We start from the raw sequence: 10,995 nt of genomic DNA on the forward strand, positions 1-10,995 counted from the left end.
ATCCTTAAAAGGAATCAGGTCGAACGTAGTTCATGACATAGAAATTGCTTTATTGTTGTGATTTTCTTTTCCTTTTCTTTTCTCTTCCTTTTCATCTTCTCTTTTTCCTTTTTGTTGTTTTTTCTTCTTTTCTTTTCTTTTTTCTTTTCTTTTTCTTTCTCATTTTTTTCTTCCTCTTTTCATTCTTTTCTTTTCCTTATCTTTTGCTCTCGCGTTTCTGAATTTTGTCATTGATTCCAAAAGAGGGGTATGAAAGGAAATAAATAAGGCTCAAAAGGGGTAACAAAGGATAAAGTGTTTAGATAGTAGAACAAAATGCCCTCGTCATTCCAATCTTTAAAACATGCCAAGTACAAACAAGCACAATTTGACCAAAGAAATCATACATAATATCTTTTGACCGCATCAGAATTGATAGCCATTTCTACACATTTTCCTTCTACATCTGTTAAATACAAAGCATCATTGGACAATACTCTTATTACGATGAACGGACCCTGCCAATTTGGGGCGAACTTTCCTTTTGCTTCAGCCTGATGTGGAAGGATACGTTTCAACACTTGTTGACCCACTTCAAACTTCCGTGGACGAACCTTCTTATTATATGCTCTTGCCATTCTCTGCTGATACAACTGACCATGACATACTACTGCCAATTGTTTCTCATCGATCAAACTCAATTGCTCCAGGCGGGTTTTAACCCATTCATCGTCTTCAATTTTGGCTTCCGCGACAATTCAAAGGGATGTGATTTCAACTTCCGCGGGTATCACTGCTTCAGTGCCATATACCAACAAATAAGGAGTTGCCCCTACTGAAGTACGAACAGTAGTGCGATAACCCAGCAATGCAAAGGGCAGCTTTTCATGCCACTGCCTGGATCCCTCCACCATTTTTCGAAGTATCTTCTTTATGTTCTTGTTGGCTGCCTCAACTGCTCTGTTCGCCTTGGGGCGGTATGGGGTGGAATTGCGATGTGTAATCTTAAACTGTTGACATACCTCTTTCATCAAATGACTATTGAGATTAGCACCATTATCTGTGATGATCACCTTTGGGATCCCGAACCGACAAATGATATTTGAGTGCACAAAATCGACTACTGCTTTCTTGGTCACGGACTTGAAAGTTTTAGCTTCAACCCACTTGGTGAAATAATCAATGGCCATCAGAATGAACATGTACCCATTGGATGCAGCTGGTTCAATTGGTCCAATGACATCCATACCCCAAGCAACAAAGGGCCATGGTGCAGACATTGTATGTAACTCAGATGGTGGAGAATGAATCAAATCTCCGTGTACCTGACATTGATGACACTTTCGCACAAAACTGATACAATTTCTCTCCATGGTGAGCCAATAGTAACCCGCTCGAAGAATCTTTTTTGCCAGAACGTACCCACTCATATGCAGTCCACAGACTCCAGAGTGTACTTCGGTCATGATAGTTGTGGCTTGCCTAGCATCTATGCATCTTAACAATCCAAGGTCTGGAGTTCTTTTGTAAAAAACCCCTCCACTGAAGAAAAATCCACTTGACAACCATCGAATTGTTCTCTTCTGATCACCTGTGGCTTGTACTAGATATACCCCCATCTTGATATACTCCTTGATATCGTGGAACCATAGTTCACCATCAAGTTCTTCTTCCACCACATTACAATAAGCATGCTGATCGCGGACCTGAATTTGCAAAGGGTCCACATAAGCCTTATTTGGATGATGCAACGTTGACACCAGAGTAGCCAAAGCATCGGCGACCTCATTATAAATCCTTGGAATATGCCTGAACTCTATTAATTGAAACCGTTGACAAAGATCATGCAAACATTGTCGGTACGATATGAGTTTTAAATCCCGTGTTTCCCATTCTCCTTGAATCTGGTGCACCAGAAGGTCCGAGTTTCCCAAGACCAAGACTTCCTAGACACCCATGTCTGCAGCTAACCTCAAACCCAAAATGCACGCCTCGTACTTAGCCATGTTGTTGGTACAGTAGAAACGAAGTTGAGCCGTAACAGGGTAGTGATGCACTGTTTTAGAAATAAGTACCGCTCCTATCCCAACGCCTTTCTGTTAGCAGCCCCATCAAAGAAAAGTTTCCATCCTGGCTTTTCAACCTGTTCCACCTCATCAATGTGCATTACCTCTTCATACGGGAAGTAAGTCTTCAAAGGTTCATATTCTTCATCCACCGGATTCTCGGCCAAATGGTCGGCCAATGCCTGGGCTTTCATCGCGGTCCAAGTCATATAAACGATGTCAAATTCTGTAAGCAAGATCTGCCACTTGGCGAGCCTCCCTGTGGGCATAGGCTTCTGAAATATATACTTCAACGGATCCAAACGAGAGATGAGGTAAGTAGTATAAGATGACAAATAATGTTTCAACTTCTGTGCTACCCAAGTTAGGGCACAACATGTCCTCTCAAGGTGAGTGTACTTAACCTCATAAGATGTGAACTTTTTGCTGAGATAATATATGGCCTGCTCTTTCTAGCGGTGATGTCATGCTGACCCAATACACAGCCAAATGAATTGTCCAAGACCGTCAAATATAGAATCAAAGGTCTCCACGGTTCTGGTGGGACCAACATAGGTGGGTTTTACAAGTGCCCCTTTATCTTATCAAATGCTTCTTGACACTCATCTGTCCACTTGACCGCAACATCCTTCTTTAACAGCTTGAAGATAGGCTCACAAGTTGTCGTAAGCTGAGCAATAAACCTACTAATGTAGTTCAACCTCCCAACAGACTCATCACCTCAGTCTTGTTCCTCGGGGGTGGAAATTCTTGGATAACTTTGATCTTTGATGGGTCCAATTCAATACCTCGACGGTTGACTATGAATCCCAACAATTTTCTAGACGGAACACCGAATGTGCACTTGGCAGGATTGAGCTTAAGATTGTACATGCGGAGCCTTTGGAAGAACTTTCTCAGATCTCTGACATGGTCAAACTACTTCCTGGACTTTATGATCACATCGTCCACATAAACCTCGATCTCCCTATGTATCATGTCGTAGAATATGGTCGTCATTGCCCTCATGTAAGTTGCCCCAACATTTTTCAAACCGAAAGGCATGACCCGATAGTAGTATGTTCCCCATGGTGTAATGAACACCGTTTTTTCTGCATCTTCCTCGTCCATTAAGATCTGATGGTAGCCAGCATAGCAATCCACAAAAGAAACGATCTCATGCTTGGCACAATTATCAATCAATATGTGGATGTTCGGCAGTGGGAAGTTGTCCTTTGGACTTACCTTTTTGAGATCACAGTAATCAACACACACCCTGGTCTTACCATCCTTCTTTGGCACAGGCACAACATTGGATAACCAAGCGGGATACCGCGTGACTCGAATAACTTTTGCATCAAACCGCTTGGTGACCTCTTCTTTGATCTTCACACTCATATCAGTTTTAAATTTCCTTAGCTTCTTCTTGACAGGAGGGAATGCCGGGTCAGTGGGCAATTTGTGAACCACCAAATCAGTGTTTAGACCTGGCATGTCATCGTATGACCATGCGAAAATATCTTTGTATTCAAACAATGCTTTAATTATCTCCTCCCTGATTTGTGGTTCAAGATGGACACTTTAGTTTCTCTGACATTATCTTGATCCCCTAAATTGATTGCTTTTGTATCATTCAGGTTAGGCTTGGGTTTTTCTTCAAAATGGCTTAATTCTTTACTAATCTCCTCAAAGGCCTCGTCATCATCATATTCCAATTCATCATCACACTCTATTTCTTGTATTATTATTTCAGAATTAGATTGGCTTTTGAGACTAGGCCAAAGATTCCTCATACATGTCATGTCATTGAAACCAGCATAAAAAGGAACTGTACAATAAAGAAAATAAAAACTAAAATAAAACTATCAGGAATGAAGAAAAAAGGAAATTGCATTTCATTGAAATTAAAGATAACAAGGTTTATACATCCAAACGGACGGAACATAGAATCTGAATTACAACCTTGGAATATTCCAGACAAACTGAAAGAAAATCAAAGCAAACTACCAAAACTCCTTCCGGGTAGGGAGATGAGTAGCTTCCCAATTGTTAAGCATTGCCCTTGGTCCAACAAACTGCACATCCGCTTCACTCGAACATTCTCCAGCTTCCACCATGTTCACATCGATGAATAACCTCTCGAACCTTTTAATCAAATCTCCATCAACATCAACCACTGAACTGGGAACCGTTGTCGCTGGGCGCTTTCTGGTACCAGGCCTGACAAATGATCTGGAAAGACGTGGGACAGGTTTTGGAAGGGCCCATGTCCTCTGCTTCATTTTCTTGGCTCTTCTCACGTCTGCGGCTGTGGTTTTAAATCCCAGACCAAATGTATCCAAGTTTTTAGGAAGAGACACCGGATATACGATGCCCTATAGAGATGCACCCAAACCCTTACTAGGTACAAAACTATTTTTCAACATCTCAAAAGCCACCATGACTGACACGACAGTTACCTTTGGAATTGGAACGCACTTCCCTTTTGGAATTTTCTCAGCTGACATTGTTTCGAAGACCTGATAGACCCAGGGTGCCTTATCATCCTCAACCACAATTAATGGTATAATGGCATCACTATGGGCACACAGATTATCCTCGCCGTGCACAACGATTTCCTGTCTGTCCCATTCAAATTTAACCATCTGGTGCAGGGTGGATGGGACTGCTTTGGCCGCATGAATCCAAGGTCGACCCAGCAACAGATTGTAGGAAATAGCTACATCCAGCACCTGGAACTCCATAGTGAATTCAACTGGGCCTATTGTCAACTCAAATACTATGTCACCGACTGAATCTTTACCTCCGCCATCAAATCCCCGACCGCAGATATTGTTCTTGTGAATCATCTCATCCTCCACTTTCAACTTGTTTAGAGTGGAGAGAGGGCAAATGTTTGCGTTGTAACCATTATAGACCAATACCTGGGTAACCACGAAATTTTCACATTTCACTGTAAGGTAGAGGGCTCTATTGTGCTCAGTACCCTCCACGGGCAACTCATCATCAAAAAAAGTGACCTTGTTTACCTCAAATATCTTGTTAGCTATCTTTTCCAAATGGTTTACTAAGATTTTGTCAGGAACGTGGGCCTCGTTCAGGATTTTCATCAAGGCCTGACGGTGCTCGTCTGAATGGATTAATAATGACAACAGTGAAATCTGAGCAGGAATCTTCCTTAACTGCTCCATAATGGAGTAGTCTTGCACTTTCATCTTTCTCAAGAACTCTTCTGCCTCTTCTTCGGTCACAACTTTCTTCACCAGCACTGGGTTATCTTTGGAGGTTTTAGCTTTTCTTAACTTTTTGGGGGCAAAGCACCTCCCCGATCGAGTCAAACCATGGGTCTCACAGACTTCTTCTCTAACCTCTTTCCCCTTGTAAGTCACTATCACTCGTTCATAATTCCAAGGGACAGCCTTGTTATCGACTATCGGTAACTGGGTGACCGGCTTGATAATGATGGGATCTGTGCGGGCACCCTCCACAATTACGACAGGCTTGTTCGCCACCCCTGGCACCATCACTTTTATTTTTTCTTGTTTCACTACAACATCATTTAAGGACCCCTTTTTTACTACCGCAGATGGTTCATTGTTTGCTCCGTTCAACCTGATCACTGATTTCTCACTTATTGACTTTTAAACCGGCCAGACTTCACTGGACCGAATCATCATGACGATCTTTGAAGGCTTCTTAGGCTTCCCTCCCTTATGCACTATCTCGGTCATATTTGTCTCATGATGGGCCAACAATGGGTTCTGGTTGATATTGGGCGCCTCCGGAGCTTGGACTTCAATCCGATTGGTATCAATGAGCTCTTCAATAGCTATTTTCAACTACTAGCATTTCTCTGTGTCATTCCCCGGAGCACCAGAACAATATTCGTAACTTACAGAATGATCCAGATTCCTCGGGGGATGATTTGGCAGTTTTGGCTCGATCGGACTCAGCATACCCAGTTGTCTCAGCCTGTGGAATAAACTAGTATAGGACTCTCCCAATGGAGTGAAGGTTTTCTTCCTCTACAACCTCTCGTTCTTAAATGCTTGATTGGGCCAGAAACCTGTTCCAGGAGAGTTTCGGTAGGCTCGTGGAGGTGGATAAGCATTTTGTGGAGCTGGGTAGGTATTCTATGGGGTTGGCGCACGCCATTGTGCGTGGGCAGGAGGTTGAGTGTATGTTTAGGCGTGGTGGATAGAAAAATGGGGATCTGGTGATAAGTAGTAATGTTGTGGTGGGTTATATGGCGTGTGGGGGTAGGTTTGGTGGTGGGGTCGAGGCTGGTTATAGTAATGTGATGGGCCCCTGGGTCCGAACCAAGCTCCTGAATCAATCGTTGTGACATCCTCTTTCTTCTTCTTTCCAATTACTTCCCTGGTACCGTTTTGGATGGCCTGGGTGGTTGCCTTAATAGCTGCGTAACTTATGATTTTGTTTGACTTGAGCCCTTCCTCTACCATGCCCCTCATTTTCACCACTTCATTGAAGGACTTGCCTATAGCCGATATCAGATGGCCAAAATAAGTGGGCTCTAAGGCTTGTAGGAAATAATCCACCATTTCACTTTATTTCATCGGAGGGTCAACCCTCGCTGCTTGCTCTCTCCAACGGAAACTGTACTCTCTAAAACTTTCTCTAGGCTTTATCTCAATCTTCGTCAAAGACAGACGATCCAGAACAATTTCGAGGTTATACTAAAAATGGCAAGTGAACGCTTGGGCTAGATAATCCCATGTGTACCATCTGTCGTGATCTTGCCGGGTGTACCACTCCAGCGTTAAACCACTCAGACTTTGACTGAAATATGCCATTAGTAACTCATCTCTTCCGCCATCTCCCCTCATTTTGCTACAGAAACCTCTCAAATGCTCCACTGGATCACCGTGCCCATCATACAAATCAAACTTGGGATTCTTAAACCCTGCCGGCAATTGAACGTCTGGGAACAAATATAGATCTTTGTAAGCCTTACTTACCTGACCACCCAACCCCTGCATATTCCTGAATGACTGTTCCAAGCTCTTAACTTTCCTAAACATCTCCTCCTGCTCGGGATTTTTAGGTGGCTTCTCAGTTTCCACAGGGAGGTCAAAATGAGGAGCGTAAGAATAGGGTTCTGGAGCTTTGAAAGTGGGCTCCGGGGGGTAATATTGGTTGTAGTGAGTATGGAATAGAGGCTCACTGGAGGATCAGTGTAGTGCAGCAGATGGGGGCATCACAAAAATGGGAGTAACTGGTGGAGGAGGGTACGGGACTTGTTTGGGTGGTGGAGCTTGTGATGTATAGGAAGTGGTACCATGGCATTGTTGGTAGATGGGAAAGGCCGGAGATGAGTTCACAGTGGGAGGTTCCTGGGGCTGAGCCAATGGCGGGATATAAGCAGGGTTGGCGGGGTAAGCTGGTGGTGGGTGCCCTTTTGCCCATGCCTGGTACATTTTGGCCATCTACTATTTCAGCTTATACACCTCTTCTTTCAGATTAGCCTCCGATTCTTCTACTTCTTTTGACAGGTCGACAATACTTGCCTCAAGTTCTTGGTTGGCCATGATCAACTTGTTTTTGGACCGGGTGTTGTAGGAGTGAGTTGCCAGAATGTCAACCAAACTAACCACCAGCCTGTACTGGTTATCATCAACAACAAACTTATTAGCGATTAGGGCTTTAACAGATAGGCAACCGCACATTTGGGGAATGTAATGCACCTAAGCAGTTAACCATTTCTATTATGCATTTGATCGGTTGCTTGCATCATTCCGGCTTTTCCTCTTTTCAATCTTGCCTTTCTCTTTTTTTTCTTTTTCGATTTATCGTTGTTCTTTATTCCCTCATTGTTTTGCCATTATTTTCCTTCCCACAGTTTCTTGTTTTCTCTCTTTTCCTTTTCTTCTCTCTCTTGTTTTTTCCTCATTTTTCTTTTCTCTTTTTTTTCTTTTGGTTTTGATCGAATCCTATGAAGATTGCCTACGTATCACGACCCTGCATGAAGCAGACCAAGTGTAGTTCTGGGAGATAAGTGTAAAAATAAATAATAAAACATTTTGGGATTTTCAAATTTTTCCATAAAATAAAACAATTTTATTACAACGATTCATCCTACCAAATTATAAAACTAACAGACTCGAAAAGGGAAATTAACAGACTCTGACGGACTCAAAACAGACTAACAGACCCTAGCAGAAAGACAGACTCGAAAACAGACTAACAGACTCCAACTGAAAGAAAATACAGACTCAAGTAAAATTCATGAATACACCAATGCCTCAAATGCTCCTAGGGCCCGCGAGACATCATTCGGTCTCGCCATGGGCCTATATGAGAGATCCCTTTAAAGCCTCTCCAAATCACTCATTATCTAGCGGACAAATGTCATTACTGCTGCGAAGAAGGTGGTGCGATTCATATCCTCACACGCTTGGCATATCATAACAATGTAGTCGGCAATGGCTCTGACCCTCTCTCGGATTCTACCCTTTTCTTGAAGCAGACGCCCGACCTGCTAATTCTGGGCTTCTAACACCTGAGTGTAGTGAAGGTGTTGATTTTGCAACTGTTGTATTTCTTCCTCCATCTGAGCCATCAAATCATAATAGTGTTCCCTATCAGCTTTAAAATCTTTGGCCTGCTTGGCTGCCCCATTCTCGAGAGTAGTTACTTTTCTCTTCGGGCTGGTGATTGTCCCTTCATATCTTCTTTTCATTTGTTGCACAAACTGTGCCCGCCCTTCTGCATTTTTTGCCAATTGAGCCCGGACCTTTTCTAGATTGACCTCGGACTTCTCTAGGTCATTTTGACACTCAAGTGCTTTCTTTCTTAGACTGCTTATAAGCCTTTCATCCGCTCAGCTTCTTTCCGGGTTTCTGGCAGCTATTCTCATTTTTCGGATTTGAGCTTTGAGGGCCTCATTTTCCTGAGTGAGCTTTTTCTTTTCCCCTTCATCTGTGGCGGCTTGCAAACCATTCTCAAACTGAAGATTCCTGACTTGCCTTTCCAACTTACTTATGGTAGCCCTGTACTTGTTTTCTTTGGTCAACCAGTCCCATTGCACCTGTGCTCCATCGGTGAATTGTTGGACATGGGGTCTCTTTGCGGGCCATTCGGGCTCTTGATGAACTCGAGATCTTTTACCGTACAAGGCGGTGTAACTAGGCTCCAGTTCGCCTCTGGATAGATCTCGTACTTGAGTCTTAGGCTCCAAGAACCTGCATTGATGCCAAATCCAACGCACTTTTTCTTCTGGAAAAGCGGCTTTTGGTTCCAACTCAATGACCTGCCGACTCAAATCCTCTTCATGTGGGATGGTCTGGTATCAGCCTAACTGACGTACTTGGTGCGGAGCATAAGGCTGGATACTTGGAAGACCCATCAACAGCAAAAAACACACCTCAGCCGACATATAAATTACTTCACTGACCGAGAGCCACCCGAACGTCAAGTCGGTCTTGTTTGCAGTCAAGGATCTCAAGTGGGCATGCCATGCTTCTATACCATCCGGGAACTCATAAACCTCTACCCGTTTTTCATGTTTTTCAATACATTTGAGACCAGTCATACCACAATTCAGATATCACGGGCGGTGGCAAAGGTGTTCCCCCATCCATAGTTGTAACAGCATATTGCACCCTTCAAAGAACTTTCCTCCTTCTCGGCAAAGGGTCAGAGCTCGGTAAATTTCTGAGCGGCACTATGGTCCCATTTTCCTTTTTCATCATAAAGTCAGTTATCCCCACGAGCCCCAACTCTATGTTCCCGTCTTTTTTGGGGCAAATCAAAATACCCAGGAACGCCACTATAAAAGCTAATCCTCTCTGAGCTTCCCACGTGTTTTGGTTTCCTGAGTAAGTAAGGCCGGTGTCTGGTGCCTCGAAGCCACGGGGATTCCCGTAACGTCGGTACAGAAAGTAGAAGGTACATAATCCTTTGACCAAATTTCCGTCTCGGATGTCCCGACTGATGCTTAATAGGTCCAAAACTGTGTGAGGGGTTACTGTTCAAGGTGCCACCGGGTATTGATTTCTAAGATTCCCAACGAAACTGGCGTAGCCTGCTATCTCTTATAGTGTAGGAGTTAGCTCGAAATCAGCAAAGTGTAATACATTATGTGTTGGGTCCCAAAATGGTATCAAGGCCTCAATTATGTCCTTTCTCGGCTTAACTTTCAAGAGCCCGACAAGACCGCCCAACGCTTTTGTCATAATTTTTCTGCTATCTTCCCCCAAATCATGCCACCACATATGTAGCTCCAACGGGATCTCTTCACGGACTGAGAAAGGTTCATTTTGAATTGTGCTCATCCTGCACATTTATTAAGGTGATTTTAATTAAGAGAAAAATTATGACTCATTTCGACTCAAGAAAGAGTGATCACTATTTTTTCCAAAATAAAAACATCCGTCTTTGCCAATACGGCCTTTCAGCACTTCGAGGACGAAGATTTTAAGGTTGTGTTGGCTAACCGGCCCAAAATCTTGAAAAATGACCAAAGGCGGTTGTTCTGGCAAAAACAGCCTTCCGGCGCCCTTTTGAGGGACATTCGACTATTTTTGACAAGAATGGCATCACCTTACTTATTTGCAATAAAAATAAAATTTTGCTCTTTTTGGGCTATTTTTGCAAAAACGAAGTTGGACCCGATGGGAGTTGCCTACGTATCCCACATTTGGTGAGAATCAAACTGGCGTAGTTCGGGCAGATAAAACTATTTTTGAAAACAAGATTTTCTCCTTTTTCTTCCTTTTCTTTTTTTCATTTTTTTTTTTCAAAAATTCAGCAGAGTTTCAGTACCTTTTGGACATTGGTTTTTCAAAACAGGAATTACCTCACTTAACCTTCACACTGCTATTTCCCAACTTTCTCCTATTATTCAAAAGCCGATCAGCATGCAAATCCGAAGTAAATAAATGCACAAGTAGCAAGCAAGATGCATCAGGATGGTCTTTTCATTTCTGGTACATCTGTCCTAGACAGACCC

The sequence above is a fragment of the Nicotiana tabacum genome, chromosome 8, assembly GCF_000715075.1.
Source record: "Nicotiana tabacum cultivar K326 chromosome 8, ASM71507v2, whole genome shotgun sequence".
Lineage (NCBI taxonomy): Eukaryota > Viridiplantae > Streptophyta > Magnoliopsida > Solanales > Solanaceae > Nicotiana > Nicotiana tabacum.